We start from the raw sequence: 8,407 nt of genomic DNA on the forward strand, positions 1-8,407 counted from the left end.
CTGTGAAAGGGGGAAAAAACACTTCGCTGACATCTGCATGTTTAGGTGCCTGTGTGCTCAGATCATTTCTGGTATATGAAAGCCATACAAGAGTGCAGGATGTGCTGTTATGTTGAGAAAAACTGAATCATCCAGTACAGGGAAGTAAATTTGTAATGTGTCCTAATGTGATTCTTTTGAACATTTGCCTTTCAGATAAGCACAATGGACACTTGCTCAAAGACCAATATAAATCCAGTATAAAGCCACTTAATAGAGTGTTGAGTGCAACCTGGCCTGGTCTGCATACAACACGACATATCGTCTACTAACATGTAGAATTCCATTGGAGGAATATGGCACCATCAGCACACCCCTTAGTTCCAGTGAAGGCAAATCTTAAGCTACAGCATACAATGACATTCTAGACAATTCAGTGCTTCCTGAAGAGGTGGCACTTTCCTGTTTCAGCATGGCAATGCCACCAGACACACAGCAAGGTCCATATAGATATGGTTTTGTCAAGAACGTTGCGGAAGAACTTGAATGGCCTGCACAGAGCCTTGACTTCAACCCCATCCAACACCTTTAGAATCAGTTGGAAGGCCAATTGCAAGCCAGGCCTAATCGCCCAATCAGTACCCAAACTCAAAAATGCTCCTCTGGCTGAATGGGAGCAAATCCCTGCTGCAATGCTCAAACATCTAGTGTAAAACCTTCCCAAACGAGTGGAGTTTGTTATAGTAGCAAATGTTGGATAAACTCCATAATGCCCATATTTTGTATGAGATGATGTATGTCAGGTGTCCAAATACGTATGGCCATGTGGTGTATTTATCAACAGGATAAGGACACTTTACAACTCCCTAATGGCCACTGTCTCAACTAATGGATTAATATCACCAAGTCTTGCACTACAAAGGGGGACTAGGCAAGAACGCCCTCTCTCCATCCCTATTTGCTATTTTTATCCAACCCCGTGCTGCCAAAATGCAACAAAATAAAAAATAAAAAAAACTAATTTACAGCCCCAAACCATAATAAAATATATTAAAATTACGACCTCTACGAAATAATCACTAAACTATACAAACTACTCAACTATGCAGACCGCACCCTATCCCTCCCAATAAAAAGTGGGGATGTTTTATTACTAAGACCCAATGCCAACCACTGGATCCATTCTCTGTGACTAATACGAACCTACAACTCATTCAATATAAAATAAATCATAGAACACATATTACAGGCAAAAAATGCACCAAATGGGCCTAGAGTCAGACGCTTGTTTACTATGTCCCTCAAACACCGTATGCAACCTGGCACTGTCCACCCGCACTACACTTCTGACAAGAAATGATCAACAAACTATCTCTCTTTTTGGACTACCAAATTCCACCTTCCTCTTCTCTCTGCTTACTCTGCAACCACTGTTCCTGAATCACTCACATTGCCATGACTGTCTTCAAGAAGACTGTCCTCCTGGATAACAAGTAAATAACTAAGCAGTATGCAGTGGCCTGACCTGACTGAGTATATCCATGGAAAGAATGACTGCTTCCACAAACAACGAAATGCAACATTTAGAGCGAACATGGCCACCAGTCATCAATGGCCTACTTTCTTAAATTTCTCAAACATGTAAGCAAGTACACCCTGACACTCTTTCTACCCCTTCCCCTGTCTCCTCTCATCTGTGCACATACACATACGCACATCTACACCGACATGAAAAATGTGATGAATGGTTTGAGAAGCAAGATTTCATGATTCATTGCTGTAAAACTTTATTATCTGTGTTCCTGTAAATAATTGGGTAAAATGGGACTTATCATATTTGTTGCCGTTATTGCAAAAGCAGTTTATTGTTTTCAGGAAGTCCTACACCATGAATAGTGCGCACAGGAAGAGCTGAGCATGGCGAAACCCTGGTGTTGCAAAAGTTTCTTTCTGATTACTTAATTTTAAGTTCCCTGTTAGTCCCCACATGTCTTCCTGATGAACGTGGAGCATTTTATGGCCAATGGCACTTTAAAGAAGAACCCAGGTAAGACTGTCATCGAGTCTGTTCAGTTTTAGAATTAATTTTACAATCTAATTTCCTGTGAAACTGCTTTACAAAAAAAATGTGGCGGCACTTCACTTCAGTTGAATTGCATTACATTGCTATAATTTTTGACGTAAGAATTAATAATGGTTGATAATAACTTTGTTATCAACAATATGCTTTGCGGAAAAAACAGCATTAAATCTTATGTTACTTTCTACATTCAATCAAACTAAAGGGCACATTTCTCCTTTAAGACATTTAACAGTTGTCATGGCCAATTGAACTGTGAGGCAAGTAAGGATATAATTCAGTTAAAGCATGAAGTGGTTTGGACCTTACATTCAATTAATATATTAAGCCAGTCTCCAGTGTTTCTATGACTTTCTTTCTTTCTTTTTGCTCAATAAATTTAAGACTGTTTCAATTTGATCGAACAGAAGCCAGTAAACTAAGAATGATTCAAGAAATAGCAGTGCAGTCAAATATTATCACATTATCCTTAATGCAGTTTGCAACACAATCAAGGGCCACCTAAGAAATGGTGGCAAGCATCCTCCATCACCACCCTTGCCCCTAAGGGTACTTGACAAATAAACTAAGAAATGAAAATTGTGTCTTGACTGCTTATGTCTTACCTCAATCTGATACAGAAACATTAGCGATAAAAATTAACTACAGCAAGCAACAGAAACCTGACAAAACAAACTTAAGCCAAATGTTCTAAAAAGCATTTTGAGTTTCAAAACATAATGCCCTCGTGCAACGACAGCAGATACAGAAACGATAAGCATCCACTGAAGCAACTGACCTTCCAGAAACAAACAAATCATTTTTTGGAAATCACACTTGTATTATTAACGCCTAAATATGCAATCAATATGCAATCACAAATCCACCTCTGACCACCTTATGCTCTGACCATCATTGTAATTACTTGCAGAGCTATTTTATTTAGCCACACAAGCTTTAATAACCATGGATAAAATATAAATGCAATTTTATTTCTAGGTTCCAACAAGATGGTTAACTAACAAGCCAACAAAGGCTTTGTTTTTAAAATTAAACTGCAATGACTCTGTCAGTGTTATTGAGCATTAAATAGTCAATGCAGATAAAAATTATCTTGTTTGACAATTGCATACATAATCTTATTATGCTCTGTATACTCACCTGTGACCCCCTTCCCTTCTGATATCACCTATTCACAATGCTAAAAGTTTTTCCAATAAAGTAAGCATCCTTCACTTTCACTCTCATAATATAATCACAAGGACAGCCCTACCCCTCTCCAAAGAGGCTAGTCTGAAGAGAGGCAACAACCCAAAAAAATAATAATAATTCGTTCTGAATTCTTAGAATTCTTTTTGGTTCACAGGACCAGGTTGGGGCTCCTACAAATGAGCTTTGACTGACCCCCCTCTTAGTGTGCACTGGAGTCGCTGAGCACATACATCACAGCATGTTCAGTGCTGACTCACCTGATCACAGATATGCAGATCGGTGATTGAGTGGACAATGCGCGATGGTGCGAGATGCGTCCTGTCGTGGCGCTCCTGGAAGAGGTACTCAAACCTTTCCCAGTTGGCGCTGCGGGGCAGGGTAAAGTCGTAATTGCACATGTGATACTCGGTGAGGGGCCTGCGGCAGGTGTGGTGGGGGATGTCCCAGGGCAGGGGAAACTCAGCAGCGCTGCCACAGCTTTGATGGCCTGGGCGTGGCTCGGGGCTCCACGTCTGGACCACAGGTGCAACGTCGTTCCCTGTGACCCGCTGCTGGGCATCTTCGCCTGGTTTCTTCTCTTGGTTTTTTGCCGGACCTGTGCATGATGTGACGGGGCTGTCGTTCTTCAATAAGGAGTCCGAGATGTGAGCTGGGGAGGTCAAAATTGAAACTGAATTACTTTAATCAATCAAGCTAATGGTGTTTGATATGGCACTTTGCAATGTCTCTAGGCACTTAACCAGCCCAAATGTTACAGGCATGGCAGTGGTGTGGATTGAATGATTGTTATTGAAACATTTGGATTGAAACACTAATTTGTTTTTTCTTCACAAAGACACTTAGGCAAGTTCATATATCACCCAAATTAACTCAACTGCTTTGTGAATAAAAAATGAAAATGTATTTGTAATTGAAATGTTAACTGAATCCAGTCCATTGTATTGTTGTTCAAAGACACAACTAGGTAACACTGAAACATTATTACATGTGCATTTACATGGGTATACATTCAATACTTTTAATTTGTGTGAATAAATTTAGGTAAATGAATGTGTGTTTTCTCAACTTTTTTTTGGGTGAAAATTGTTTGCTGTTTAAACAAGAATATACTGTGTTTTCAAATTTCCCGAGAAGTTTGGGAATAAATCATTCTTCTAAAGAAGTCTACTAAAGCTTAAAAATAAATATAGCCTAATTATATTGTATAGTGCCTTTTTAAAATGATCCATTTACACATTTAAAGTTGTATGTACATTGTTTTGTGTTTTCAACACCTTTAATTAATTTGCTGGTTTAAGTACTTATATTTGTCACATTGACTTTTGGAACATGGGGTTCATCATGTGCTTCTCCTAGGCCATCCCAGGGCATACCACTCATCTCAGATGTGCCCTGTCCCACCTCTGGACTCTTCGTCCCCCCCCCCCCCCCATGAGCTTCTGTGTTCTCTTTAGCGTTCCCATGGAACCCCTTGTCCCTGTGTCAGTGTCCGCAATCTGGGGAAGCGTTCAGTTAGACTGTCAACATGGTGACAGAGGAGATGCAGAAGGCAAATGGTATCTGCATCGCACAATCACACACCTGACCACCAGCTCACATACTTCAGGGCTTGTGTTCCATCAGCCACATTCTGTCTTTGTGACTGGTGCAGCAGGCCGTTTGGTGCTGACATTTTACCATGTGGCGCAGGGGTTTCTCTTTACACCCATTTCCCGCAACACGCAGAAGCACCAAAGGCCTTTTCATTGAAAAAAAGATATGAAAAGCTTACGCAAAACGTCTGTCTGTTTTGATTTGTCAATCAAGAAACTGGTAATACAAAAAAATCACTGAAAAGGCCTGACAATTATTTAGGAAACTTAAGTTGTGGGCTACACTGAAGCAGAAGCTACATAAACACCAGCACAATCATCAACATGGTATCATTGCCATAGCAACAAATGCAGACAGAAATCATAAACAGCTATTTTTAGTGGTTATCCATTTTGGCGGTTAGCGGACAGGTCAAGGTTCTGTCCATCCCATCAATTTGGGAATTTATCTACTGTAATCCTTCTGACTCATAGGTTACGGGCTTTTTCTTCCCCTAACCCCCACCAAATAACCCCCTCATGTGTGCAAGGGATTACTGAGGCAAAACATTACCATCTGTACTGCATAACAGGACAATTATCATTCATGTGAAGAGATTTATCTTTGCTGGAAAAAGGTGTTTCGTTCATTACTAGACTACACAGGAAAATGTCCAGTGTTTATTTCAACTCCTAACAGATAACTTTTGGTCCAACATTCCAGAGCGGACATTTTACTGTGTGTGTTTCATCTCTTAATATGCATGTAACAATTATCTCAAAACTGTGATTTTTATAAAAGTACCAGAATGTAATGAAGGTGATTTTTAAATTACATTTTTTGTTAGAGATTTATACAGTCTTTGTATTGGTGTTTTGTCTTACAGCAGATGGTCTCATTATGTACACTGAATGAACTACTGTGCAGAAGTAGTTTATGAATTACTGTCCAGAGGTAGAAAGTATCACTGAGATGATTATGGAGATGAATTATTACCACTGAGGTACCCTTATCTCTTTACATTTTCCTATGTACTACAGGAAATTCTAATTCATGTCTTTAACTAAATAGTCTGCTCCATGAGTGGCACATTTGAGTTAATTAATTAATTTGTTGGGCTCTTGTTTGTATATGCCAGGTTTTACATGTGATTTTTACCTGAATCTGAAGTTTATTTTCCCTTCTCTCAGAGCTGAGCTGGGACACTCTGTCTCCCCCCCCCCACCTGAAACTCGGACTATGTCTGAGATCTGTGCCCATCGCTAAAAAGTCGAAATCAACAGGTTGGAATTCAGTGCTCATTTCTGCTCTGTTAATTCTGTTATTTAATCTCCATCTGACAGCCAGGAAACATCTCCCTCGGTTTAGCACAAATCTTTTTCCTGAAAGTGCTGAAGCATGTAGCGCATAAAAATTTGTCCTCGTTTGCAACACTCACTACAGAGTTACACACTACCTCTGGAAACAACGTCAGCACAAGAACCGTTCATCAAGAGCTTCAAGAAATGAGAAGCCATACACAAGCCTAAGATCACCATGCGCAATGCCAAGTGTCAGCTGGAATGGTGTAAAGCACATCACCATTGGACTCTGGAGCAGTACAAAACACGTTCTCTGGAGTGACGTATCACGCTTCACTAACTGGCAGTCTGGCGGATGAATCTGGGTTTGGCAAAATGCTTAGTGCCCAATGTAAAATTTGGTGAAGGAGGAATAATGCTCTGGGGCTGTTTTTCTTGGTTTGGGCTAGGGCCCTTAGTTCCAGTGAACTTTGTGGCAACAGTTTGGGGGAAGGCCGTTTCCTGTTTCAGCATGGCAATGCCCCATTGCACAAAGCAAGGTCACTAAAGAAATAGTTAGCTGGGTTTGGTGGTGAAGAACTTGACTGGCCTGCACAGAGCCCTGATCTACCACATCAAACACTTTTGGGATAAATTGGAATGGCCTCTGCGAGCCAGGCCTTATACCCAGCATCAGTCCCCAACCTCGCTAATGCTCATGTGACTGAATCCACAAATCTTGCAAATCCCCGCAGCCATGTTTCAAAATCCACTGGAAAGCCTTCCCAGAAGAGTGGAGGCTGTTACAACAGCAAAGGTGTATCCGACTCCATATCAATGCCCATGGTTTTGGAATGAGATGTTCAACAAGTACATACGGGTGTGATGTTTAGGTGCCCACATACCTTCGAAAATATACTGTATATAAATAAATTAATATGCAACGTGTCATCGTTATGTTATCATTATTATCATTATCACTTTTATTTGATTTATTCAATATTTTAATTTTAAACTATAAGATAATTCACGATAAGTTTATATATATATTTATTCCTTGACAGATAATTAGCTACCAATTACAAGCAATGTGATGCTGGCTAACTATTTAGAACTTTACAAGTAAAATAAGAACCATATAATAAAGTTGAAACAGTTGTTATGTAACAAGTAAAGACAAGAAAAGAATATTTTTTAAATGCATTGCTGAAAAAGAGTTTGATCGCTTTGCAGAAATCCAAACATGTAACAGGCAAGTGCTGTTACAATTTTTCATAATACACTGATATATTTTGTTTTGTTCATTTGAAATTAGTTAAATTACTTTAATTTCATTAATTCCACAAATTAATTAATTAAAATATGCATGGAATATACAAACCTAATGCTTCATTACCAGATGTTGATTTAGGAGAAAGTGTCCTGGAAAAAGGGAGAGAAATCACAACTGCTTAGGTGGTTAAATTGTCGACCTGGAGAGCAGATTGTTGGAATCATGGATGTTCCCTAAAAATTATGATTTCAAACGGACATTTACTCAGTTAATAAAAATGTACTGTATTGGTTTTCTGTACTCTAAAGTGCTAGTCAAAGGGATTGATACAAATACTTGAGCATTCAAAGCTCTCTTTAATCTTTAATGCACAACAGGTCCAGGATTTATGACACACTCACAACCGGAAAAACTTATTCTCATTCCTCATTTTTCTCATCTCATTTTTCTCGTTGACTCATTCCGAGTCTAGATGAAATTAATTCAGCACATGGGTCAAAGAGGTGATATAATCCCAAGCGCTGGTCACAATGAATTTAATCCTAATCCTAATCCCGATCCTGTAGAAATCATACACATGCAGTAGATGCCCAGGGGGTTGAAAATCATTTGCGGATCTGGGGAGAAAAAAAAACACTAAGAAACAATATTGAAGTTATCAAATTCAGTTCCATTAAAATAAGCAAGTGTTTGAAGGTGCAATCACATAGAAGCAGACTGATTTTAATCCTCACTAACATTTTTACCCAAGCCTATGTAAACGGGAAGGAATGTATGACAGTGTATATTCTCAGCTTTCATTTAAGGATATTATTATACACTTTCACCATGTATAAATTACAGCACTTTGCTCAAACTTGAGCAGGTACGATGCTCCTGTACACTTCACAGTTCATTCTACTGCTGCTAACAGCAGTTACATCCTCAATGAAGTGAGTCAGTACCTGAGGCAGCCATACATGCACAACCCATAACAACTCCCACCATCATGTTTCACAGATGGGGGCGGTGCATTGGATCTTAGAGTGTTCC

The sequence above is a fragment of the Anguilla anguilla genome, chromosome 9 (assembly GCF_013347855.1).
Source record: "Anguilla anguilla isolate fAngAng1 chromosome 9, fAngAng1.pri, whole genome shotgun sequence".
Lineage (NCBI taxonomy): Eukaryota > Metazoa > Chordata > Actinopteri > Anguilliformes > Anguillidae > Anguilla > Anguilla anguilla.